This window comes from Panthera tigris, chromosome D1, assembly GCF_018350195.1.
Source record: "Panthera tigris isolate Pti1 chromosome D1, P.tigris_Pti1_mat1.1, whole genome shotgun sequence".
Lineage (NCBI taxonomy): Eukaryota > Metazoa > Chordata > Mammalia > Carnivora > Felidae > Panthera > Panthera tigris.
Genome location: NC_056669.1, coordinates 13810790 through 13836711, shown reverse-complemented (window position 1 = coordinate 13836711; position 25922 = coordinate 13810790). Strand labels below are relative to the sequence as shown.

Here is a 25922-nt window from a genome sequence, read left to right as displayed (position 1 = left end):
CCTGGACCAGGGGAACCCCCACCTTTTAAAAAAGCTAGTTTATGTATCATGGCTTTGTGTGGTAGTTCACCAGAAGAAAGGGTTCTACTGCTAATGAGGTGAGATCTAGAGGCTCTTCTTGCTAGAACATTCTGTGATGTGATGGTGTCATGACATCCACCATCCAAGGAGCTGTCTCAGGGTCCCAGCACCACAGAAGGCAATGGCAGAATGGCACCAGAAGGTGCTCGGTAAACACTCTATAGTGGGTGAGGGTGGCCTGCACCCCTCTGATCACCGCCAAGGGTATAGACTGGGAAGACAGAGCAGATAGGACGGACCTGAGACAGAACTCTTCAAGGAGAGCTGATGGTCCGAACTTTGGGTAGACCAGATGTGACCGTCAAAAGCAAAGGAGGTATCCACTAATGGGAGACTGGAATCACAGAACAGGATGGGACCCAGAGAACTGCATGGAAATGGCAACTGTCCAGGAAGGAGAAAGCACGGGTGGGACTGTGGCTGTGCAAACCACGGCACCTGTCCCACTTCATGGACAGGAGTCCAATATGCTCAGCCTGGGGACAAGGGGTCCTGATGGACAATGAGCTAGCTGGCTGTTAAGACGTGATAACAGAAGCATTTCTCACCTGTGCCCCACTGTCCCCACATCCCTATGGATAGAAACCCTGGACAGGGCAAAGCATTCTCTGGGGCCTAAGTGTGTTTTGTGAGGTGTTAAATGAGTCCGTCAGTTCCGAATCTCCTGGAGCACATGCAGCTCATTGCATTTGTGTGATCAAGAGTGTGATTTCAAACCACAAAAGCCCAGGTTTGCAGCATTTTGAAATCAGGAAATCTTACAGGTAGTTAGCCCAACTTCACTACCACCTAAAATCAGGGCTGGATTTGGGGGTCAGCTTGCCTCTGGAAAACGCAGCTCAAAGCAGATGGGCTGGACAAGATGGGCCAATTCCCAAGACTGGGCCAACACTTTGGGAATGACTGACTGGAAGCAATGCCCATAGTTTTGAGCTTAGTGCACATTATTTTTGCTCATATTAAATTTGGCTGGGTTGCTGGGTGGACTGATTAGAACCCATTCTGTTCCCATCTACACGCCTCTAAGGGGCTTGGCAAAGAAGACTTTTGTTTCCAAAAGTTACATCCAAAAGGTAATACCACTTTAATGTTTTCAGAGTTTTTATATCTGTTGTGTCTAATGCATGAAGTACCAAGGATGCCTGTAAGTATCATTAGTCCCACTTTATAGATGAGTAAACTGAGTGACCTCTTCAGGGTTATCTGAGTCCAGAGCAAAACTGGGGCCGGGACCCGACATCCCTCTACCAGCTCAGTCTACTGAGCCAGGAGCTCCCTAGACTCAGGTTCCCCAGACCAAACCACCCCTCCCAGCACCCCATCTGTTGAGTTTCCTCTTCTGACCTCCTGAAGTCTTGCTGACCCCTGAGGCCCCAGCTTCAGCACAGAAGGATTGAGGGTAAACGAGAGAGTGACTTTCTATGGCGTGTGACTTGTCGTCCAATTTGAAGAGCATTTTCTTGGCCAGTGCTCTAATCCCAATGCTTGAGTAATGCCCAGAGACCACATCGATCGGGATCCGGGAAATTCCGACCCGACCGCAGCACATTGTAATGGCCTCTGCCCGGGTGACCTTCTCCCTGTCAGAAAATACATCTTTTCTGCAAGTCCCTAGCCTGCAAACATCGCCCGCAGCCAGCTTAGCCCAGACAAAGGGCTTTGAAATGGTCCAGATAATGCATCGAGGGGAAAACTGTTTTCCAAGTGTGTAATTCGTCCACTATTAACCTGCAGCTGCAGGAATGGCCCTGCCTTCGATTCCCGTCTGCAGCCGGGGCCACTCCTGTCGTGTAAAGCAACACATGATGCACGGCAGCAGACAGGGAGCAGAGGCTTGTCATATTTCCTGAATGCTAATGACCCCTCGGCCGCCCGGCTGACACCCGGCTGCTGCCTGGAGGCACTGCAGGCCTGACCCATCACAGAATTCCTTGTCTTCTACTTGGTTCTACCGGAGAAGGTGTCCTGGTATTAAGGCTGAGCGGCTGGAGCGGGGAGCGGACACATCCCTGGCCATCTGGAGGTGTGTGCTCACCACGGGCCTTGACACGAACACGCGGCCTTCTCCTTTGTACCTCAGAAAGATGACTCTGGGCTCCAGCCAATGGTACTGTGAGGCCGTGTGCCTTTGGGAAAAGCACTCCTCATTCTGGGTTCACTTTTGTTGTCTACAAAACCAAAGAATTGGACAAAGTAATTCGGCTCTGATTATCTGTTTCTGGTTTTTGTTTCTGTTTTTTTTTTTTTTTCCCCCTGGATGATTCTCTGTCTTGGGTTAAATGATCGGTAGAATCAAAAAAGAAGGAAGGAGGGTCAATTGGGTGGCTCAGTCGGTTGAGTGTCCGACTTCGGCTCAGGTCATGACCTCAAGGTTCGTGGATTCGAGCCCCTCATTGGGCTCTGTGCTGTCTGCTCAGAGCCTGGAGCCTTCTTTGGATTCTGTCTCCCTCCCTCTCTGCCCCTCCCCTGCTCTCTCTCGCTCTCTCTCTCAAAAATAAATAAACATTAAAAAATGTTTTTAAAAAAGGAGGGGAAGAAGCATGAAGGGGAGGAAGAGGAGGAGGATGGTAAAGGTCTATGGTAAATTATCAGTCCTAAGCACCAAAACATGCGTGTATGGGGATGAGAAAAGAGAAGACTGTTATGACTATCTCCTTTCTCTTCCTTTTCTCTTCATCATTATTCTGGTCTTAGAAAATTCCTGACCTCCCATGAGCTAAGCTGAGTCTGGGTTTTCGAGGAAGCAGGGCCAAGGGAAGACGGCTCAAACTGACCTGATGGTCACAGGTCACTGGAGCGGGGTCGGCAGGTGGGAGTTGGGTGTGAGGAGCATGAAAGAGACGGAGGCAAGGGATGATGAGCAGGTGTCAGAACCAGAGCATAGGTTTGGCACCTCTGAACAGACAGGGCATCTGCAGAAGCAGCATCAATGAGATTTCCAGAAGCAATGGGGGACAAAGGGTGAGTTCTCCTAGACAGCGTCTTCGGGAAGGCTCTGGGTGGGGAAGGAGCTAAGCTCAACGTCAAGCCAATTCGATGACCAGAGTTTCAAACAAGTGACTCATAACCCCTGACCAATGTACAATATTACCCAGCTGAGGTCTGGGGTAAGACCGAGGTTCTGTTTAATGTAACAAGACAAGACATCATAAGTGAAAAGCAAAAAACCCTCTTCATTAATTTTTCCAGAATTAATTTTCCAAAATTAATGAAGGCCCAAAATGATAGATTAAAAACCAGAAAAGCAAAATTATATTTAGATCGCAAGGGAATGTGTTTCCCCCAAGCCTTGGGTTTTAATGGCTCTCAGGTGGCAGTGGGATGAATTCACCTGTAGAGCTTCTGCAAAACTACAGTATCTGGGCCTTGCTCCAGACCGACTGAATCCAGGACGAGGCTCTTCCTGGGTATGGACCATGAGGTTGCCTTGCTTCTTGAAGACAAGTGCAGAGGATGCAACCCACTCATAAAACAATAGCAATGTAGCAACCATGGGACGTGACAACAGTTGCTTGAGAACTGTGTGCACTCAGGCCAGCTGTTTGTTTACTAAGTGTTAAATATTTGTTGAATAAATATTTCAAGACTAGGTTGTGAGTTCCACTAGATTCTGTAATCTGTTAGTGCAGAGAACTTGCCTATGTCATCTTGGTACCTCCCTAGTGCCTGGCCTATTTGAGTCCACAGATGCCTGGTGCATATTTATTGAGTGTATAAATCAACGAATACGTGAACCCATGAATGTAGATTAAGGCCTCCTTTTACATTTTTTAAAATTTTTATTTATTTTTGAGACAGAGAGAGACAGAGCATGAACAGGGGAGGGTCAGAGAGAGAGGGAGACACAGAATCCGAAACAGGCTCCAGGCTCTGAGCTCTCAACACAGAGCCTGACGTGGGGCTTGAACTCACAGACTGCGAGATCATGACCTGAGCCGAAGTCGGATGCCTAACCGACTGAGCCACCCAAGCGCTGCCCCCACCCCTGCTTTTTTTTTTTTTTACATTTTTTTAAAGGTTTATTTATTTTTGGGAGAGAGGATTAAGGCCTCCTTTTAAAGTGGTAGAATAGAAAAGCTCAAGTTTGGACATTAGGAACCTTTGTTCAAACCCTGATGCACCATCTCTAAGTGTGGGATCCTTATGCAAGGTTGCTTCAGCCCTCCAAGCCTCAGTTTCCACGTCTGAGAAACATGGGGCCAATACTCGGTGCTTCATGGGGCTACGTGAGTTCATCTATATGAACGGGCAAATGTACCATTGCATCACAGAGCGTTTGATTAATGTGAATAGAATGAAGTTTCATCTGGGATTCAGGCATCAGATATTGGTTCCATTTCCCCTGATGCTCGTAAGCTCACGGTCACTTCAGACCTCACAGCCTGGACAGTTGCAAAAGAGACTGGGGATTCTGATCCGGCTGTAAAATAACCTCCCTCACGGACTCCTGAGCCTTCAAATAAGACCACAGCCCAAGCTATGTTTAATTGTAAGTGGCCTTGATTAAAAAAAAAAAAAAAGGCTCGTTTTCCTTTAAATTCACCATCAGACAAATTCCCTTGTCCCAGAAGCTATACAGGAGTTTGGGCTGACAGGACACACCAATGTAGCAAGACAACATAATTTAAAGGAGCCCTGTGGCTTTTACATTTGAGGCTGACTGTTTCCCAGCATTTGAGCCAGGGCTCGGAGAACAGCTGGGAGATTAGGTACTAATGAAAAAGAAATGATTTGAAATATCCACCCTGCGCTCCCTGCAAATCAAAACCCTGTGACTTGGCAAGCTCCAGCCTTCCTCCCCACCCCGGCCACCCCCATTGAAATGTGTCTCCATGTGGGGCTGTCTGCTGAGCTGCTCTGAGATGTTTACAGCTCTCTCACTCCTGGCTTCCGCGTATGCTTGTGTGATAAAGGTTTGGCTTTGTTGTCTCAAGCGAAATCACAGACTTGGATGTTTCCCTTGTCTGTCTAAGAAATACTGCAAATATTATATCAGGTCGTGCCTTTGCGTCCCATAATTTATCTCGCCTGTAGTGGTACCTTCTGGGGACCGTAGCAGATAGAGGAGGAGGAGGGAGGGGGCTGGCGGACGCTGCCCCACATCGCCTGCTCCAGCCCCCCTGTCTCCAGGACGGACGGGCCTTGAAATTGTTCTATGTGGAGTTAGTTGCCTGACTTCTGGGGACTTCCTCCAGGGACCCGCTAGCCCTATTTGTCCAGTCTGGGTGGGATCCCCTTGATCATCCAAAAAGGCTTCCTCTAGGTCAAATCAATTCTCCTCACTCTCATTTTCTAAGGTCCCTTGACTTCTCTTTTTCTCACCCACTCAATCCCAACATCAGTTTTCCTCATGACTGGCCTTCCCTCCAGACAATTTGAATTGGAAAAAACTATCGCCTCTTCTTCCCCGAACTTCTCAGGGTCATTTCTTCTAGGAACTTCATAGCTTATAAAGAAGCTCCTTTCCACTCTCCGAGGCAGGCGCAAATGATATGTGGGTGGATAATAAAGCTGCCTGTGCTGTTACTGGAGCGGGGTTCGAGCTGAGGAAAAGGCTCTGTCTGATTAGGATGTGACGCTCCATCGGCAGGTGGAGCTAAGGCCAGAAGGAAGAGTATTCATTCAACAAACATTCGGAAGCAGCCGGACACCGTGGACCAGTGTGGCCTCTGTGGCTCCCCCAGTTCTTCGGTTCTCCCTGTTATCCTGCCGTCTGGACAGAAGACAGGAGAGCTGAGCAGACAGACGCGGGATCTTCTTCAGAAGTCTGGGGAGGAGTCCTGCTGCATTATTTCACGCGCTTCTCGGCTCAGTCCTCGTGTTCCCGGGGTACGCAGTGGCAGATGACGTGGGTAAACAAGTCTACGATCCCTGTTACTTGAAGATGTGGGCTTCAACATTTGTATACATCATGGAATGGAATGCAAAAGTCAAGGGACTTCCCGTAGGACTTCAAAGAAGCGTTGCAGGCGTGTGGCAGGGCCTCTCCGGGCTGTGCCCCCAGGCCTCCACGAGGGCGGGAGGCGGACTCTCTCAGGCTGTTCTGTCAGGATGAACTTTAGTGGTTGGAAACCCCTGAAAGCATCCGGTATATCCCCACCTCTGAGAGGGCCAGCTTCCCGGCAGAGCAGCGTGGGGTGTCTCTCCAGCTCCTAAGCTCACGTGGATGGTCTTGGGGAGCCCGGGAACTGGCGAACAGCATGGGAGAGGGGCCCGGCAGGCCGCCGCGAGATAGCGCTGGGAGCCTGCCTCTGCGAGAAAAGGGACTGAAATAGCTGATTTCTCCCAGTCTTGGAGATGCATCACCCGGGGGGCCTGTCACTTCCTTGGGAGAAGTGGGATGGATTATGGTTATCAGGAAGGCAGCAACTAACTCACTTTTATTGCGGGAGAACTTAGTCCCCGCGCTCCCGGGGGACACACACAGGCTCACGCAACCCACACCTGCGGACGCTTGGCTCACCTACCTGCTGTCCTCCCAGCTAGCCAGAGGAGAGAGAGAGAGAGAGAGAGCAAATGTGATTAATGGGGCCACCCCGGGGGACTTGCTGGATGGCAAGCGGACCTGCGGGTACCAGGGAGCCAATTTCAGTAACAGGTTTAAGGGAGCCCTGAGACGGGAGAAAATGCAGCTGACTCAGCCACTCTAGGCTCCTGTAAGTCCAGAGGGAGCCTTGGGAGTAAAGGAGCTGCAGATTGCTGCAGAGCCCAGTGCCGGGGGCGAGTGGGGGGTGTGGGGGGGCTTCATTCTCACACTTCCTCGGGTGGGGGGTGGGACGGGCGGGCAGCGGGGCTGACGGCAGGGACCTGGAGGCGGGCGTTACTAAGGGACGGGGGGGAGGACTTTTTCCATGCCTGGAGAATTAATGTGGTTCTCCGTCTTGGCGGGTGTCAGAACAAAATACCTTACTGGATATTCCGAGAGAGCTTTATAGTTTTCAAAGCATTTTCATGATTATTATCTTATTTCATTTTCATGGTATCTTTGTGAAGTAGGGTACAGAAGCTTGGAGAGCTTACTGGGGTTTTGAGGGTGTTTGTTTTTTGTTTTGTTTTGTTTTGTTTTGTTTTGTTTTGTTTTGTTTTTTAATTGGTACAAGACCATAGAGTCAGGGCTGGAAACCTGGACTTGACATTGAGGCCAGTGTCTTCCCTCCTCTTTGATGTTGTCATCAGACGTGATGAACGTCTTAGCAGTCAGGGATGGGGCATTGAAACAGGACATCCAGGAGAAGATCCAAGAGAGAAGGGGCTTCGAGGTCAGAAAGGCCAGGACTTGCTTCTGGGTTCTCCAGCTTACTTCCTGTGTGACCTTGGGCAAATTCCTTCACCTCTCTGAGTCTTAGAAAATGAGGATGTCATAAGTGCATCATATGGATTAACAAAATAGCTCATGCCATGTGCCAATACCTGGCACATACTAAGTTCTCCGTAACAATGAGAAATCATCACTATTGCTTTCTGAAAACGGGAAAAATATTATGACCTTGGGTAGAAAGGAGAAAAATCTCTCCAGCACCTGGTCTGTCAGTGATTTTCAGAAGACACTATTAATCTGAAGGAGGCGGGAGAAAAAAGCTAAGCCCCAGAATGAGTTGTCAGTAAAACCGTATTTGAACTAGCATCTGTTTATTAAAAAATACGTGTAAAACAAAAACACGTTGAAGACATTTCTCAGCTTCTGCACCCAGGGATTACCCAGTCACCACAGCTGGATGACTAGGAGAAGGGGGGACGTCAGAGAATCTTCTCAGAGTCTCTTGTGTGAAATAAGCAAGTGGACCCCAGTGGGCTGTGAGGACGGCAGGACCAGCCATAGGGGAGGGTCAGGCCTCAGGCTGCCACTGTGGGGTTGAGGTCTCTCTGAGTGTCCACCTAGAAAAGGTTGCATTGTCCTCCTTCAGGACCGAGGTGGGGAGCAAGCTGAGGTCCTGTGGTGAGCATGTTGTCCTCATATCCCTCCCTCTAGAAGGGTCCGCATCTCAGGATGCCCCTTTCAGACTTCTGAGAATTACAGGCCTAGGCTACTCACACGAGAACTGGAAACTGACTCCTCCCTTCACAAACAAGGAAGGAGAGGCCCAGAGAGGGCAAGGGATCTGCTTGGAGCCACACAGCAATCTCTCCTCTTTACCCAACCGTTCGGCATCCACTTGGGCCTCCCCGGGCCGTCGTCCAGAGCTACTGAAAGTTGCTCCAAGCTGCGGGCACGGGAGCAGGGGAAGGTCGAGCCACATCTGCTGTGCGGTCTCTCCCCGGCTGCAGGCTGTGCGCCAGCCTCGGGGAAAAGCGTGTCTTCTGAGGCTCCCTGAGTCCTTGACCAGGACTAGGGCACAATGCAAACGGGAGAACAATGGGGAGTGTGTGAGGGAGCCCAGCCGGAGAGGGTATTGATCATGTTTAAAAAAGGAAACGCATACCGAGGAGCACAGAAAAACCTTCCCAACGCACCAGCTGGCCTAGCTAATTAGCGCGGGTGAGCCCGTGTCAGCCGCCAGCTCGGAGCCTGGAAGAAAACAATTCGCTCAACAAACAGAACATCTAAGGAGGAACAAAAGGAAAACAGCCACTGTCCCCTAACCTCCAGGGAGTCCGTACAGTCCAGGGAAGGGCGGGTGATGGGGCGGGAGCCCAGGCGGAGGTGGGGATTATTTACACTCAGACGCACCTGGGGGCAGAGGGCCGAGGTGGCATCCGGCCCTGAGAAGGGGGTGTCACTGTGCTGGGGACCGAGTGGCCCCTTCCCCTCTACGAGGGGAATCTCACTGCCCCTCAGAGCACTGGCTCTGAGCCCTGCCTCTCTTTGGGGGCCTTTGTCACCATGCACTAGGTGACTTCTCTGGGTAGGTCGCAGGTGTGGCAGGAGGAAGCAGGGCAGCAGCTTGGGTCAGTCTGAACTTGCAGCCTGACCTTGGGCAGAAGGCCTCCCCGATAGCAGGCTGGGCACAGCGGGCAGCCCACCTGGTCTGAATGTTGGTTCTGCCAGAGACGAGACTGTGCAGGGGGCCCCTCAGTGTAATGACACGTGGCCTGTGCTGGGCTGGCCTGTTGGCCTCTGGCTGCAAGGGAGGCCAGCATTTTCCTGAGGACATCGCCTGGAGGGAAAGAGCTGAGTGTTCTGTGGAGGAAGTGGGGGTGGGCCAGGGGTGAGGGACCAGCAGACAATTGAAGCTCCTCAAGTGACTCAATTCAGGTTATTTGGGTCCAAAGCTACCAAACAGTGCAGAGACAGAGGGAGAGGATGACAGGCAGGAAGAAGGGGGGAAGGAAGGGAGGGAGGGAAGAAGGAAGGAAGGAAGGAAGGAAGGAAGGAAGGAAGGAAGGAAGTGAGGGAGGAAAGGAGGGAAAGAGGAAGGGGAGGAGGGAGGGAAGGAAGGAACGAGAAGGAGGGAAGGAAAGAAGGAAGGAAAGAAGGAGGGGACAAGGGAGGGAGAGGAGGGAGGAGGGAAGGAAGGGAAGATGAAGGGGAGGAGGGAAGGAAGAAAGGAAGAAGGGGGGAAGGAAGAAGGAAGGAAGGAAGAAGGCAGGAAAGAAGGAAGTGAGGGAGGGAAGGAGGGAAAGAGGAAGCGGAGGAGGGAGGGAAGGAAGGAAAGAGAAGGAGGGAAGGAAAGAAGGAGGGGACAAGGGAGGGAGAGGAGGGTGGGAAAGAGGGAAGGGAGGAGGGAGGAAGGGGTAGAAGGAGGGGTGGAGGGAGGGAGGGGTAGAAGGAGGGGTGGAGGGAAAAAGGGGTAGAAGGAGGGGTGGAGGGAGGGAGGAGGGAGGGAGAAGGAAGAAATGAAACACGTTTCTCTATTAGATGTCTCAGTAATCCTCGCAATACTCTGTGAAATCAGTATTGTGACTCCCTCTTGAAAGATGAGGAAATGGGACACAAAGCGATCACACAGGGAGTAAGTCGGTGTCCAGGGAGATTGGGTGTTGTTGAGCACGTACTGGGCTCTCCAGATCCGGTGAGGAAAGTGAGCGACAGGCGCGCCCCCACTGCTGCTCACTGTTGTGAGTCCCGCGGCTCCATCCGTGCCTCCGGGTCCCTGCCTCTCGGGCTCCATCTCTTTTCCCACAGATTACAAACCTTGTGATCAGAAGGAAGCTGAGTTCCTGAGGGTGATTGCCCCTCTGCTTCAGGGTACTGCCAGGTGGCAATGTGGCCGAGTGGAAAGAACATTGGGACTGAATTCAAGAGAGTGTGCTGGGGTCCCCACTGCCCCATTTCCTAACTGGGTGATGTCGAATGCCTCACCTCATCCTTGAGGACCCCAGCTTCATCATCAGGAAAATGGGGGTGCTAACAGTTCCCTCAGAAATCTGTGAAAATCGTATATGGCATTACACGTACCCCAAAGCTCGTTCTTAAAAGGCAAGGTGCAGTCGTTTTTAGGAAGTATCATTTTAGTAAAAAAAGAATCGCAGAGGATTCTGAATGTTTTTCTCTACTTCTGAAATTACAAGATGGATGGATCGTTAAGGGTGTTATTTCCAGCATCATGGCACAGGGATCAGGGAGACTTACTGGGGACGGAGTTCCTTCCCCAGTATCTAAACCACATTGCCTGGTCCTACCCTCTTCTCCCTCCTCCAGAGCGTGAGATAGATTCTGAACATGGGCAGGGTAGGGGGCTGAGTTATGAATTAGGACGTCCCTTCAGGGAATCTCTTCCTTTAAGTGTAGACTTGATCATGTTCGGCTCTGTGTGTTTGTAAATGTACACGCGAACGTGCCCACGTTCATTTCCATCCATTTCTTGCTTTTATGTCTCAGTCAATAGTTTTTGGCAATGCCTTTGCAACACCATGAACTGTAGACAGGAAATAAGACCCATCCATTTGTGCTGGTACAAGCTAAAGATTTTCTATAAAGTGACCACATTTCCAGGCTGGGCGAATGGATTTCACTGCAGGAAAAAAAAATATTGTGAGGTGGGAGAAGTGCAGCAAAGGGAAATATTGGCCACTTTAATGATTTACAGAAGCATAAAAAACCTCCTTGCCTGCTGAGATTTCATATTTCCCCTCCTGCCGGTAAGGGGGCTGGGGTAGGGGGTCTGATTTGAGCTGTCGTGTGAGGAAGCCTGAAAATGCAAAGCCAAGGCTGGCCCCTTCCTGAATATTCTGTAGCCTCCAGTTGAGCCGTCTGACCCGAGGAGCCGGCGGTGGTTGGGGAAGGGATGGAAAAAAGGAATGAAGGTGGGCACACCTTTTAGGGGTGACTGTTGCACACGTAGAGCCTGGAATACTAGCCTGGGGAAGAGAGATGCTTAAGAAAGGCAGCTCCTTCATTTTACACCTGGGGAAACAGAGAGCCAGAGATATAAAGTGACTTTTCCAAGATCACAACTCTAGTTTACAGACAAACTGGAACTATACCCAGACCTTCTGGATGCCAGTCCTAAATTCTTTCAGCTATACCCACCATTAATACTATCATTATTGTTAGTATAATTCCCATCACAAAAAGACCGCCAAGAGCTTCCTACCTGCCACAACTACACCACCAGTTTTCCTAACAACATCACGCTCAATTTTCATACCAACTCTAAAAACAATAGCTCAGATTGGCGTGCCTGGGTGGCTCAGTTGGTTGAGCATCCGACTTTGGCTTGGGTCATGATCCCATGATTCAAGGGTTTGAGCCCCGCATCAGGCTCTGTGCTGACGGCTCAGAGCCTGGAGCCTGTTTCAGTTTCTGGGTCTCTCTCTCTCTCTCTCTCTCTGCCCCTCTCCCCCCTCAAAATATGAATAAACATTAAAAAAATAAACAAATAAAAATGATGTGTTATGATTTCCACTTTAGATGAGGAAACCGGGACCCAGAAAGACTAAATAGCTTGCTGAGATCGCACAGCCAGTTAGTAACACAGCCAGGGTTTGAACCAACACCACCAGGATCTGTGCCCAGATCACTTCTGAAGAGCAGGAAATCCAGACACAGAGAGTAATAAACTACCCCTCAGACACGCTGCCTTAACTTCACCAATGAACACAGTCAAACATGTCTGGCTTGAACAATTCTGAGGAACAGTGGCTTTAAAGCAAAGCCCAAGATGGTTAAATTTAGATGGGAAACAAATGGGAAGCAGCCCGTTTCCTGTACGGTTGCCGTAATTTGAATGGCTTGCAGCAGTGAGTAGTGGGAATTGAGCTATTAATAAAGGAGCCGGCAGAATGATTTACAATCAGACATTAATATGGAGATTTTCATAAACACAATAATTCACACCCAAGCAGAGTCATAAATGTAAAGTTGCATTAACTATTCTAGCTGGCATGGAATGTCACACACAGTGTGAAATTGAACATTCCATTGTACTGTAATAATGGACTAACGGAAAGTTTTTCTTGGGTGGGGGGTGGGGCAGTGGGAGACCAGATACTTCCTATTGCAAACTTACTTAGTCCTAGTAAGGACCTAGCTCTGCCCGTGCCTTACTCCTTCAAAAAACAAAGCAAAACAAAACAACTCCCCCCCCCAAACTTTTTATACCGAAATAATTTTAGATTTACAGAAAAGTTACAAAGATAGTTAAGAATAGAGAGGATATCCTTCACCCAGCTTCCCCTATTTTAACATCTTATATAACTGTGGTATATTTATCAAAACTATGAAGGTAATGTTGGTACGATACTGTTAACTAACCTCCAGACTTTATTTAGATTTCAGTAATACCCTTTCTTTTTCTGTTCCAGAATCCCGTCCACGATCCACATAACGTTTGATCATCAAGTCTCCATAGCTGCTGGTCTGTGTCACTTTTTCAGTCTTTCCTTGTTGTTCATGGCCTAGACAGTTTTGAAGATACTGGTCAGGTATTTTGTAGAACGTCTCTCAATTTGAGTTTGTCTGATGTTTTCCTCAATTCTAGGCTGAGGTTATGGGTTTTGGGAAAGACCACCACAGAGCTGAATTGCCCTTCTCAACACATCACACAAGGGCGCATTATATCCATGTGACTTATCACTGATGTAGTTGACCTTGACCATTTGGGTAAGGTGGGAGGTATTCGCCAGGTTTCTCCACTCTAAAGTTACTATTTTTTCCCCTCTCTGCATCCTATTCTGTAGAAGCCAACTCACTAAGTCCAGCCCATACTGAGGGACAGGGAGGATTAAGCTCTACCTCCCAGAGGGAGACGTTTCTACATATATTATTTGCCTTACACTTTTTAAAAAATAATTTTAGATTGATTGAACTCTTTGCACTTTACTATAAATAATAAATTATAATAAATAAAAAATAAATAATAAAAAATAATAAATTCCCAGGCTTCTTAAGCACATTATTTTCAACATAATTTGACTTCTTCTTGATTGCTTCCTGTCCTAAGTATACTCTAATCTCCGTAAATTTTGTGGCCTTTTCTCAGTTCTTACCTCCCTTGTCCTCTGCAGATTTTGACATTGTTGGCCACTCTTCATCAAGGAAAAAAATTTCTCCCGATGACCCTGCCATTATTCTCTTCTGTCTCTTCTTCCTCCTTCTCAGCTCATCGCCACTGTGCACCTGCCTCCATTTCAGTTTCAGTCCCTGCTCCTCTTCCTTCCCTCCCACCTGAGCAAACATGCTGTCCGGGTGCCCTGTGGTCCTCACCTCTCCTCTCTCTCCAGTGCTTCCCTGAGCAATCTCACTCACTACATGGCTTCAAGCATCATCATGACTCACATGACTCTTAAATCCCTGTCTACACCCTGGATCCATCTCTATACCTACCGTTCAGGCTTGACCTCTCCTGGCCACCTCTGCCTTCTACTATACACCAAACTCATTGTCTCTTTATTAGAGGACTGTTTAAGCTGTGTTTCCCTTTTATGTGAAAATCTGAGCTGGTAGAGGTCTGGGTAAGAGGCACAGCTCTGCTGGGGCCCCTTGTTGTTCTAATCCTAATGCTTTGGAGGTTGCCCTCGCCTGCATGGCTCACTACTCCATTCCTATATAGACCTTTAGGAAAGGGAAAGAAGAATGGAAAACAAGTGACTCTTTTTAAGGGAATGATCTGGAAGTGGCACATATCATTCTGCTTACATCCCATTGGTCAGAACCTAATCACATGGCAACACCTGTTGCAAGGGAGACTGGGAAATGAAGTCTTTAGCCGGGTAGCCATCTATACAGCATGGCGGAGAAGGAATATTGAGATCATTAGCAACCCCCAAAACTTTTCAGTTTTTCAAAAAGCCCACCATTTTGTCTATTTCCTGACTCTCACAACTCCTGTCCCAATATTTGTTGGTGCTCCTTCCAGTAACCTTGATTGGAAATTTGGGTATTTGATATTTCCTCTTAGTTTACCTCAACAAATTCCCCCATGTTTAATATCTCTTCCCCATTCTTATTGACACTACACAAATTCAGACCTTCATTGCCTCTCATTTGAGCTCTTGTAATCATTTCATAAATGATTGTCATGTTTTCAATCCCTTCCTCCTCCAAACCATCTTTCGTATGGGTACTTATTAATCTCAGTCAACACAGCTCAACTCTTCAGCCCTATTTGTGAATCTTCAGTGGCTCCCAACCGCCAACCCAGTAAAGTCCAAATTCCTTAGTCTAGCACTCAAGGCCTTGCACAGTCTCTCCCAGGCTCTCTGACCCACTTTCCCTCTCCATTTTGTTCTGCACCATATGCATTCTCCTTTACATGACACACCCTGCCTCAGCCCCCACTCCCTGTTGCTCTGCCATGATAAGAGGATAGCAGTTAACTGTGCTGATGGCTTGCTTTGAGTCAAACACAGTTAAATACATTATTTCATTAAATAGAGGAACCATAAGATAAATGATAATTATAACTATTTTACAAATGAGGAACAGAGGCTCAGAGGAGCAAAGTAACTTACCCCTAACTCTCTGCCTAGAATATGACAGAGCTGTTTGAGCCCAGGCTTGTGTAACTCCAGAGCCTGTGGTATTGTCCCTAGACTACACCATTCCCTGTCCCAATGACTGCTCAGGATGCTTCCTCCACCAGAAATGCCCTCTCCTCTTATGAACTCATGGTGAAATCTTTTATATCTTTCAAAGCCCACTTTGAAGGCCACTTCTTCCATGAAGCCTTGTCTGGATAACTCAACTGGAATTTATGCCTCTTTCCTCTGACTCCCACAGCCAGGTGTCTACACCTCTGTTTCAACACTTAGCATCTTCAACCTTGTGTTACAAGTGCTTACAACAGACTTGTCTTAATTTTTCCACACTGGACCCCGAACTTGAGGATGACAATGTTGTTGGGCAGTATAGGTCAGTATTACTCATTTTTGGTCTCTGAAGTAGAGTGTCATATGATCTCAACCCCCCACATCTAATCTCAGCATCCAAAATATTCCTCAAATCTAACTCCTCTCTTCCTTCTCTATTACTGCTCCTCAGGCCCTCAACATGTCTCTCCTGGATCACTGCAATTATCGCCAAATATGTCCCTGACCTACTCTTAACTTCCTCTCCATAAGGCTTCCAGAGTGATTGGTCCCCATTAATGGCTTCCATGTCCAATGCAATGTACTCTAAGCACCTTAACTTGGTAGGGAAGTCTCTCCAAGATGGCGACCATACCTACCTCTGTTGTCTAGCTTGTTCTTGCCTTTTTATGCTTGAGAGATAGTGTATACACTATACAGGTTCTCATACTTTTGTGGCATTCTTAGACTATTCTGCCTTTCTGAAATGTCTTTCCCAGCTTCCTTTGTTAATGCTTACACCAAGACTCGTCTTGGGCAAGGTGAACTTCAGGAAGCATTCCCTGAACTCCAGATTGGGCTGGCTGCTCTTTTTTTCTCTCATGGTATGTTCATATGTTATTATACTCAAATGCATATCTCTTTTAGTTGTACCATTTAATTGGAATTATCCATGTAGGTGTCTGCTCAGCCACCTGTTTGCACATTTTTAGAGGTTAGAAATGATGCCTTGGTCATCTTTGTCTTCCTTACACCTAAGTCAACGCATATGTTAGGTATTAAAATGTAGCAGTTTGTTGAGTGAATCATAAAAATCAATTACTGTATTATGCCTTAATACAGTGATACCAGCTGGTCTACTGGAATTCGTAAAGATTATTGTCTATATTAAAGGATCTGTCTTTCTTTTTTTTTTTTTTTGTAGTTTATTTTTTCATTTTGAGAGAGAGAGAAAGAGAGAGAGAGAGAGAGAGAGAGAGAGAGAGAGAGAGAGAGAGAATGTGTGCCAGGGTAGGGGCAGAGAGAGAATCCCAAGCAGGCTCTGCACTGCCAGCAAGGAGCCCAGTGCAGGGTGTGGTCCCATGAACTGTGAGATTATGACATGAGCCGAAACCAAGAGTTGGACGCTCAACCAACTGGGACCCAGGTGCCACTGGGATCCCATCTTTCTGTGTTTGCCTGCAGTATTTTCTGCTGTCATTTCACACAGTGGTGAGGAAACTTGCCTGTAGAGGCACCTGGGTGACTCAGTCAGTTAAGCATCTGACCATGGCTCAGGTCATGATCTCATGGTTCATGAGTCTGAGCACCGCATTGGGCTCTCTGCTGTCAGTGCAGAGCCTGCTTTGGATGGATTCTCTGTCTCCCTCTGTCTTTCTCTCTCTCTCTTTCAAAAATAAACATTAAAAAAAACTGCCTGTATTGGCTCTTCTTTTATTAAGGGAAGTCCTCTATTAGATTCTGGATATAAATCAGGAAACTAAGATGGCTACAATAGTATTAGAACAAGAGTATTTTATAAATGTAGCAACACCACCAATTTTGCCTGATTTTTTTTTTTGTTCCATTCTGGTTCTTGGTGTGTTTTGCAGTGGTATGGCTCCAGGATTCAGGTTAGAGAGCTAGAACCAACTGGGACACATAAGACATTATTCTGCTCTTTCTTTGAATGTGACTAAAAAGTCGTAGTTTTTCCAAGACCATTCTAGACATACTCTCTTTGCATTCATATATTTTATCTTCTTTGATCCCCCAGAATATCCCTTTACAGCTAATGTATTATCTGAATTTTACAGATAATGAAAGAGACACATAGAGGTTAATGGGCACATCTAAGGTCACACAGGCAATAAGTAGCTGAGTCATGCCATGAATCAGGTATCTCCACTCAAAATCCAGTGTTCTTTCCTTTATCCTACATTTCTCTTCTTCTAGGAAAATTATATCTATCTAAACCGATGCTTTTTAAAACTGCAGCTTGCAGCCCACTATTTGGCCATAAAGCAAATTTAGTGCATACTAAGGAGCATCCATATGGGATGGGACAGGATGGAATGGAATGGAATGGAATGGAATGGAATGGAATAGAATAGAATAGAATAGAATAGAATAGAATAGAATAGAAAAGTCTGAAATATCAGAGAGCGAGTATTGGTCATGAAACTTTTGTCCCAGGTCATAATATAACACATTTTTCTTACTCTGGATCATAGTAACAACAGCAACAACCAAAGTGGAAAAGTTCTTCTCTTAACTACATCTTAAAATAAGTCGCCAAAGTGACCTTCTAATTTCCGAATGTGATAGGCATGTTTCAGTTTCCATCTTCTTTGACCCCGGGTAGATTTTGACACCTCCGTCTGCTTGCGCCATCACAAAATGTTTGTCTCCCTTGGAGTCTTAAGCCCCTCTTTCTCCTGGGACTTCCGCGTCTCTGACAGTCCTTATTCTAGCACCTGAATGTTGGTGCTCCCTAGAGCTCTCCATGACCCTCTTTTCTTCCTGCTCTGTGGTCTTAGCCTACGTCCAACTTCAACCACCATCTAAAAGCCAGGGACCCCCAGATCAGAGCACAGCACCCCCGTTCTCTCCCAAGGCTGACTCACAGCCCTCTCCTGCACACCTGCTTCTAGATGTCCCCAGGTCTCCCAGAACAAGCAAGTCCAAATGAACTCATTATTGACCCTTCAAGCCCACTCCCCGCTGTGTCGGGGCGGGGAGGGCACCTATTCACCCGGCCATCCAAGCTAATAACCTGGGAGTTCTTCCTGACTCCTCTTTCTCTCATGCCTCGACATCAAATCAATGGCCTCTCCCTGTCAATTCTGACTCTGCTACACCTCTCAAAATTGTCTGCTCTGCCACTTTCTTAGTTCACAGCCTCATTATCTCTCATTGAACTACTGCTTCCATTATCTCCTTCCTGCAGTCGATCTTCCACATTGCTGCCCCAATCTCAAAAATGCAAATCTGACCACCTTGGGTCCTTATGTGAAGTCATCCCATGGGTTCGCTCCAGCGTGGACTGGATGAAGGGGATCACCTTACAGCATCCCCTGTGAGCCCCTTTGACTCTGCCCACCCTTGCTTCCTCCTCTCTCCCTCTCACCTGTCCCTCGAATCCCTTCTTGGCTGCAGCGTCCACCTGCGATGTATATTCCAGCTTGAACTCCGTGGCTGCTTCCTCTGAAGGGTCCTCTTCTTAAGACTCACTTCCTGTGTCGATACCTGGGCTCACCCCTGGCTTTAGGACATTCCCTAAATACGTCTTGCTTTTCACATCACACTAGACTGTAATTGATTATTTGCGTTTCAGGCTCTGGCACTCTACTGTGAACATTTCGAGAACTAGAATTAGGACTTATCCACTTTCCTATGCCTGAGGCACTGGCATATAGTAGGTGTTCAATAATGTTTGTAAAATAAATGAAGTCTCAGTTCTGCCGTTTACTAGCTGTTACTTTGAGCAATTCCCTTAACCTCTCCAGCTTCGTTTTCTTCTGTAAGTGGATAGAAAGTAACGATTATCCGGTGCTTCTATGCATCAGGACCTACACTGTGTTTTTATATAGGCTGTTTAATTCTTACCGCATACCTCATCTTACGGGTAGTAGAAATGATTCCCCATCTTACAGGTACAAAAAAAGGACACTGGAAGAATGGGAGCACATCGTCTGTGGTTGGACAGCTGGTGGGTGGTCATTGCCGGGATTTGAACTTACGTCTGCCTGGGTCCAGCACTCTTTCCACTACACCAACCTGCCAATAGAAAAAAAGAAGAGAGTATCGACCTCACCGGATTAAATGTGATAATGTATGTGAAAGCACTTTGTAAACTGTTAAATGCCATGAAAATATGAGATGATATTATTGTCATTAAGATCTGCCATGGTCTGCCTATCATGGTTAGAATTCTCAGAAACTGAATATTGGAAATCATTCCGTTAGAGCTGGCTGCAAAGGCCTATGGGAATCAGACACCACTCCCGGACTATTTCTGCAGGATACCTGCTCCCTGCTTGCGGATGCAAATAAGCAGCCGCAATGCAACAGGAGGCCCAGGGGAATGCAAGAATGCTGTGCCCAGGGGGAAACCAGGGCAGGTGTGCCTGTCAGTTACAGGTCGTGACACCCTCTGAATGCCCCAGTGACACAGTTGTGTTTTAGAATCTTTGCTGCTGCAACATCCCATTTAGAATCTTGGTGTCGTGCTTGGGGTCGCAAACTGCGCTGCGTTTAGCTGCTGATGCCGGTGTGTGAATCGTTCTGTTGACAATCCTATGGTTGCTATCTGGGTGGCGTGCCTGTAGGATGGCGGTGATCTACGACAGTGCCTTGCATCAGGGAGGCATCAGGGAACCACCACGAGACACAACATTCTCAATCGAAATGTGTTGTGCTTAGCTGGCCATTTAGTCACCTGAAGCCGTCAGGAGGCTCTGGGAAGGACGGCTGCGTGAGGGTATATGGCAGCCAAGCCTTGTGGCCTATCAGAGTCACTTTCTCCCGTTGATGGCAGGACGGTGGGAAAGACAGTCTTGTGTTTTAATTGACTGGGTAAACTGCCTGGGCAGTGGAAGGTTAGCTCCTTAAATTCCCCTTTCATCGTTTGAACGCCACTTAATTCCATCTAACATCTTTGCTTGTTAATGGCTCTTGTTTTTTATTGCTGAAAAGAAACATGTTCTAACCAATCTGGACAAACCATGGGCATGTCTATAATTTAATGTCTGCTGACCCCAGTTTGTGGCATTTTTTCTTCAAGTGCATTTTCCCTGGGTCTGTAAACCCTCCCTTGTGTCCGCCTAACATCCTTCTCCAAACTCAGTTCATTTTCTTCTCAGGTTAATAAAAAAAAATGGCGGGGGCTGGGGGACTTTACAGTGATGCTCTGAAAAGGCTGTGGAGAGAGATTCTATTGGATATGGAATCAAATCTTAAAAACGTTTGCCTTATTTCTTAGGAACTATGAAACGTGATTTCCTGTAATGAATAACAACTAATTCAATCCAGAGCGCTAAAGCAAATGCCTCCCAATTTTGTCCCTTCAAAGACTGCTTCCTCTGAACACACTGTACTGCCTCACAACTGGGAGCCCGCGATCGGTTTTGAGGGGCAAGGACTAGGGCTGAACCTGATTGTTCTTGAATGTTGTCAGCTCTGGAAAATTCCTAATATACTCAGGAATGCTATGTTTACAATAGTCTGGCTTCTACACCACAAGTAGACATGAGTCATCCAGATTCATGAACAAAGTGCCTGGATATCAACGTGTCATAAATTTCCCTGGAGGAAGAGACATCATTAATCTCCTTTCCTTTCTTTCCCCAGGGGAAGGAGATAGTGGATTATGGACCCTCTCCAGGTGGTGGTCAGAGGATATCAGACCAGGTAATAGATACACTTAATTATTATTGCTTTCACCCTGAGATCTCAACAACTTGGCTTCCAGGACTGCGGTATTTACCATGGAGAGGCATGCCTACCGTGCCGCCATTTCCAAGATGGCAGGTGTGAGACCCGTCACACCAACGGATCTTCCTTAGGTTGAGAAGTTCATAAGAGTAACAATAGAACCCAAGACGCTGAATTCCCTGTTCCAGCGCTCTTTGTTGGCCTGAGCTGTTTCCAAACGGGCTAGAGGAAGCAAACATTCAGCATTCTCTGGTTTTCTTGCCTCCGTCTTTTGTAGCCATTTCTGTTGTCTTTGGGAGCCAAGGGCATGCATGAGGAACCAAATCTTGTAAACGCAGTGCCTGAGTTTTGCCCCTGAGATGCTATAACTGCGCAGATAACAACATTGGACTGAAGCTAATAGCCCAGCATGGCTCACGGCAGTATTCTGAGCTTACCTACAGATTCACTGTGGTGTTACTTATGGAGATGACAGATTTACTGTAGCTCAACTTAATAAAATAACATTTATGGGAATATCTGCACAATTAGAGCACACTCCAGGTCATAAATATGCTCCAGCCAAAGCCACATCATACACATTCCCCAACTTTTGGACACCGCTGTTCTTTGGAGATTGATGAGAGTTCTTGCAGGTAACTAGCAGCTGGATACAGGAAAGGTGCCCAAAAAAGGACTCAGAGAAGCTCCCTAGTTCTTAAGAGAGAATTCTACTTCATAACCCATTCCTTTTCAACATGTCCATTACAGGTTGCTATGTTGTATCTGCGTCTCCTGGTTCATTAGCACCTTAACTGGAGACAGCCAGGTGCAATTAAATTTAGCCAAGTGAACACTCACTTTTTACCTGTGTAGCCCTGTGTATGTCTCTCTATCTCCCTGGGCCTCCCTTTTCTCCCCTTTAAGATCTGGGAGTTGGGGGGCGCCCGGGTGGCTCAGTCAGTTAAGCGTCCGACTCGTGATTTCGGTTCAGGTCATGGTCTCACGGTCGTGGGATCGAGCCCCGTGTCAGGCTATGCACTGAGCATGGAGCCTGCTTGGGATTCTGTCTCTCCCTCTCTCTCTCTCTGCCCCTCTCCCCCACTTGCATGCACCCTCTCTTTCTCAAAATAAAGAAATAAACATTAAAAAAAATAAAGCTTAAAAAAAATCTGGGAGTTGGGATAATGATCTCCAAGAGGCCGGAATTAGAAGTTTGTCTCTTCTGGGGTCACTCACCCAACAATCCTAAGTGAAAACAAAAAAGGTGGTCAGCATGATTTGGGGGGATTATCTCTGGATTTCACAGTTTTGAACTTCATCTGACCCCTATCCCTGCCTCCCATACCAGTGGCCAGATATTATCTAGAGCTGCCTGAAGCTACTCAGTCCTCAGACATGGAACTCACCAGAAGTGGTGGAGCAACCCCAAAGTCCTATCTTGCCCCAAAATGTCTGCCATCATTTCCAGTGGGATCCCCATAAAACCGTCCTGAGGACAGAATTACTAGTGAGGCAGATAGTTGATTCTTTGACTCTGGACAAGCTCGCTGGAGGGTTTTAGAGCTGTGTAGACAGAGTCTGGGTCAAACTGTTAAAAGCACTTGTGTAGGCAAGCCCAGCATCAGCTAGTGTCACAATGACCAGCTGGAAAGGGACAAATGTGAACAAACAATGGGCTGCTTTCTTTCACCATGCCAAATAACCCGGCCTACCGATTTTCTTTTCCCACTGACTTAATTGTTTTCTCAATGGATCTGACTCACTTCACAGATTGTTTCCAACCATGTGGACACAGCCCAAGTTGCCAAGTGTGGTGGTTCCTGTTCCCTCCACTCCAGTGAGGTGGCTGTGGGGGAGCTCGTTGACTCACTGCCCGCGGCTAGCCACGTGACAGCGTTTCATCACACCCTCCTTCTGGGTGCAAGCACTTGCTTGCAGACATGCAAGTCACAGACGCTGGGAGAAAGAGACACATCACACACATGCCCATGCACACACGCACGCATGCACACGCACACACATTCACCATAGCAAGGAAGTCTGGTCGGGACACAGGGAAGTTCAAAGGGCTGGGCATCTTGAAATTTTGTAAATAGCCACTAACCCAGGACAAATTGGGCCCATTAATAATGAAAAAAGCCGATTTCATTGATCTGCCTGTCTTACAGTTCACTTGCTTCTCTTCTTGGGATGGCAAAGCTCTACTTCCGATCGCTCTACCCACTCTTAACACACAGGCCAGGAGCTGGGGCTGGTCTGAATGAGCTCTGTGGAGGCCACACCAGAACTCTGTGATTGGGGATGGAGTGTAGTCAAGAGTTTCATTGGTCGGTGAGTCACAGAAGCAGATACAAAGGGGTCATTGAAGCAAGGAAGGCCTGAAATGGTCATAGGGAGCCAGAGTTCATAAGGGTCAGTACGCAAGAGTAGATGAATAGGGAGAGCCACATGTCAAAGTGGGTAAGAGGCTGAGTGGTCCAACAAGATGCCTGAGACAGGAGGCTGTGGGTGATGACTGGTTTGTGGTGAGTTCCTGGGCCCCTGTGGTGTGGAAGGGGGCTGGTGCCATAACATCAAGGCCAAGGCATGGTACATGGTTTTGCAAAATCCTTTCTACTAAACAGTGCTTACTACAGCTGAGCATACCCATACCCTATGATTCTAACAACTCCATTCCCAAATATAGAGAAACGGATGCATATATAGAACAAAATACCTGTCAAAATGATTAGGACATCATTATTCATCGTAAGCCAAATCCATAAATAATCCAAATGTTTCTTAATAGTGGAACAGATAATTGTGAATGACTCAGATGGTGGAATAGTATACAGCAATGAAAAAGAACAAACATTGCATACAAATGTTGAGCAAAAAGAGCTGGCTAGACCATAATGCATTGTGTCTGGGTCCATTCATATAAAATTCCGAAACATGGGGCGCCTGGGTGGCTCAGTCAGTTGAGCGTCTGACTTCAGCTCAGGTCATGATCTCACAGTCCGTGAGTTCAAGTCCCGCGTCGAGCTCTGTGCTGACAGCTCAGAGCCCGGAGCCTGTTTCGGATTCTGTGTCTCCCTCTTTCTCTCTCCTCCCCTGCTCATGCTCTCTCTCTTATCAAAAATAAATAAATGTTAAAAAAAAATTTTTTTTAATTCCGAAACAGCCAAAACGAATCTGTGGTGATTGAAGGCAAGTGGCCACTTTTGGAGAAGAAGGCCGGAACAGAGTTAGTGTGACTGGAACAGACTAAGAAAAGCTTTTGGAGTGCTGTGAATTATCTGTTTCTTGATCCAGTGGGAGTGGTACTACTATGTTTACTTTTTGTGTATATTCTACTTCGATAAAAATCTTTTTATAAAAATCGTAGGCAGGTTTTCAAAAAGGAAGCAGGCAAAGAAGACCGTGGACTATGAACGTCCTCTGCCACCAGGTATGTTTCTCACGTGAACGCGCATGATCGTACTTGATTGTACTTGCTCGTACACGATCGAGGATGCTCGGTCCGTGTGATCATCTCCAAAATTGGCTGAAGGCTGAAGGCTGAAGGCTGAAGGCTGGGGGAGAGTAATCTGCATATTCCTGCCCTTGGCCTAGAGACGAATGTAGGAAAGGGGGTAGTCGCGACACGGAAGTAAAGACGAAGTTGAACGCGCATGCTCGGGAGAGTAGAACTCGTGTGAAGCGGTGTGGAAGCAGCGAGGGGGGGGCCCAGAACTCTCGCATCTGCATTCTGAAACCACCATCTGACGCCACGCCCCTCAGAAGCACCCACGTTAGTCACCACCAGCTGACACCCCCAGCCACATCTGGAACACCCCGGCTAATCACTGCCCACGACCGCCTACACCTGTCTTCCCCGCCCGCCAGCCCCTGCCACCTGCCTGCCTGCCACTTTGAGTCCTCACGCTAAATCAATAACAAAGACCTCCGAGGGCTGCCAGGCTTCTCCGCTGGTGCCCCCTCCCCTTAAGCCCACGTCCCCTCCTCCTTTCTCTCAGCCCGATCCATCTGCCCAAGCTCAGATCTGCTCTGGCAGGACTGGCAGGCCGGCTCTCTCCTTGCAGACAGCGTGGCTCAGCCTGGCGTTAGCAGCTGCCGACGCTGCAGTTTAAGAATCACCGTGTCTGGGGAAAGTCCATTAAAAGACAGTAACAATGTATATTGTGCTGTGACCCTGGGGGCACCCAATTCCACCTTGTTAATGATCTCTTTGAAATAGCCAAGGCTATGGAGAGAGACGTGGTTCAGAGGTCACCGGCGCCCTGTTGTTAGGACACGGCTATGTTTGGGCAACTTTCAGGAATCACTCTCATGCTAATGGGGGCAGGTCCTCAGAGACCCACTCAGACAATTAAAATGTTCTTCAGGAGTGTGCTAAACATCCAGTCCCCTGGGCGGATCTGTGCATATCCGGCCTGGCAAGGAGAAAGCTGAAGAGCTGGCCATCCACCCCACGTTGAGGAATGAATGTGTCAGCGGCAAGGCTCATGCTTGTTTCCACCCCCGCCCCCTGACTAAGTCAGGACACTTGGACAAAAGCTACATACCCCAGACAGCCCCCACTGCCTCTACAGAGGTCGTGCGCCAGGCCCTGCAATCCTGCTGTGACTCTGCCCATCGCTTTCCCTCTAAGAGCAAACGGAAATGCCGGGTGCGGTGCAAGAGACATTATGATAAGCTAAGCTCTCTTTCAGATCTTCTCTCTTTCTCAAATAAAAGCTTCTCGGACTTGATGCTGTATGATTGGTAACAAAGTACTCGCAGTGCGCCTCACCCCAGACGAGGGCACAGAAACCAACAGCCAAGCACACTGTAAGGAACACACGTGTAGCAGGGCATGAGAGTATAAGAGCCTCTGGGTAGGACGATTTATGAGCACTCAGCAAACGCCTGAGTGCCTACTTGGTGCCGGGCTCTGTGCTAGGTGTGGGGCATGACTGCCTGTTGCAAGAGTAACTGGAATCTATGAATATCTTTCAGAATGGTTTAGAGAATCACCTAAGCAGGGACGCGTGGGTGGCTCAGTCGGTTAAGCACCCGACTTTGGCTCAGGTCATGATTCATGGTTTGTGAGTTTGAGCCCCACGTCAGGTTCTGCGCTGACAGCTCAGAGCCTGGAGCCTACTAGGATCCTGTGTCTCCCTCTCTCTCTGCCCTCCCCTGCTTGCACTCTGTCTCTGTCTCTCTCTCTCTCAAGAATAAATAAGCATTTAAAGAAAAAAGAAAGTAAATCACCCAAGCAGAGATCAGGCAGAAAATGGGCAAGGCCAGAGGCA

At 47.7% G+C, this 25922-nt stretch overlaps 2 long non-coding RNA genes across 3 annotated transcripts; one reads left to right on the top strand and one right to left on the bottom strand.

The window, feature by feature from the left end:
- Positions 1–10600: 10600 nt before the first annotated feature.
- Positions 10601–22325, bottom strand: LOC122231438. 2 transcript variants are annotated; one of them, XR_006208682.1, is made up of 6 exons: positions 22053–22325; positions 21883–21891; positions 18845–19008; positions 18359–18749; positions 12716–12858; positions 10601–11365 (listed from the first exon to the last, which is right to left on the bottom strand). It is a non-coding gene; the product is annotated as an uncharacterized LOC122231438 (long non-coding RNA). The 2 variants fall into 2 exon arrangements; XR_006208683.1 differs by lacking the exon at positions 18359–18749.
- Positions 18987–23920, top strand: LOC122231439. The gene is made up of 3 exons (XR_006208684.1): positions 18987–19063; positions 20581–20640; positions 23810–23920. It is a non-coding gene; the product is annotated as an uncharacterized LOC122231439 (long non-coding RNA).
- Positions 23921–25922: the final 2002 nt, after the last annotated feature.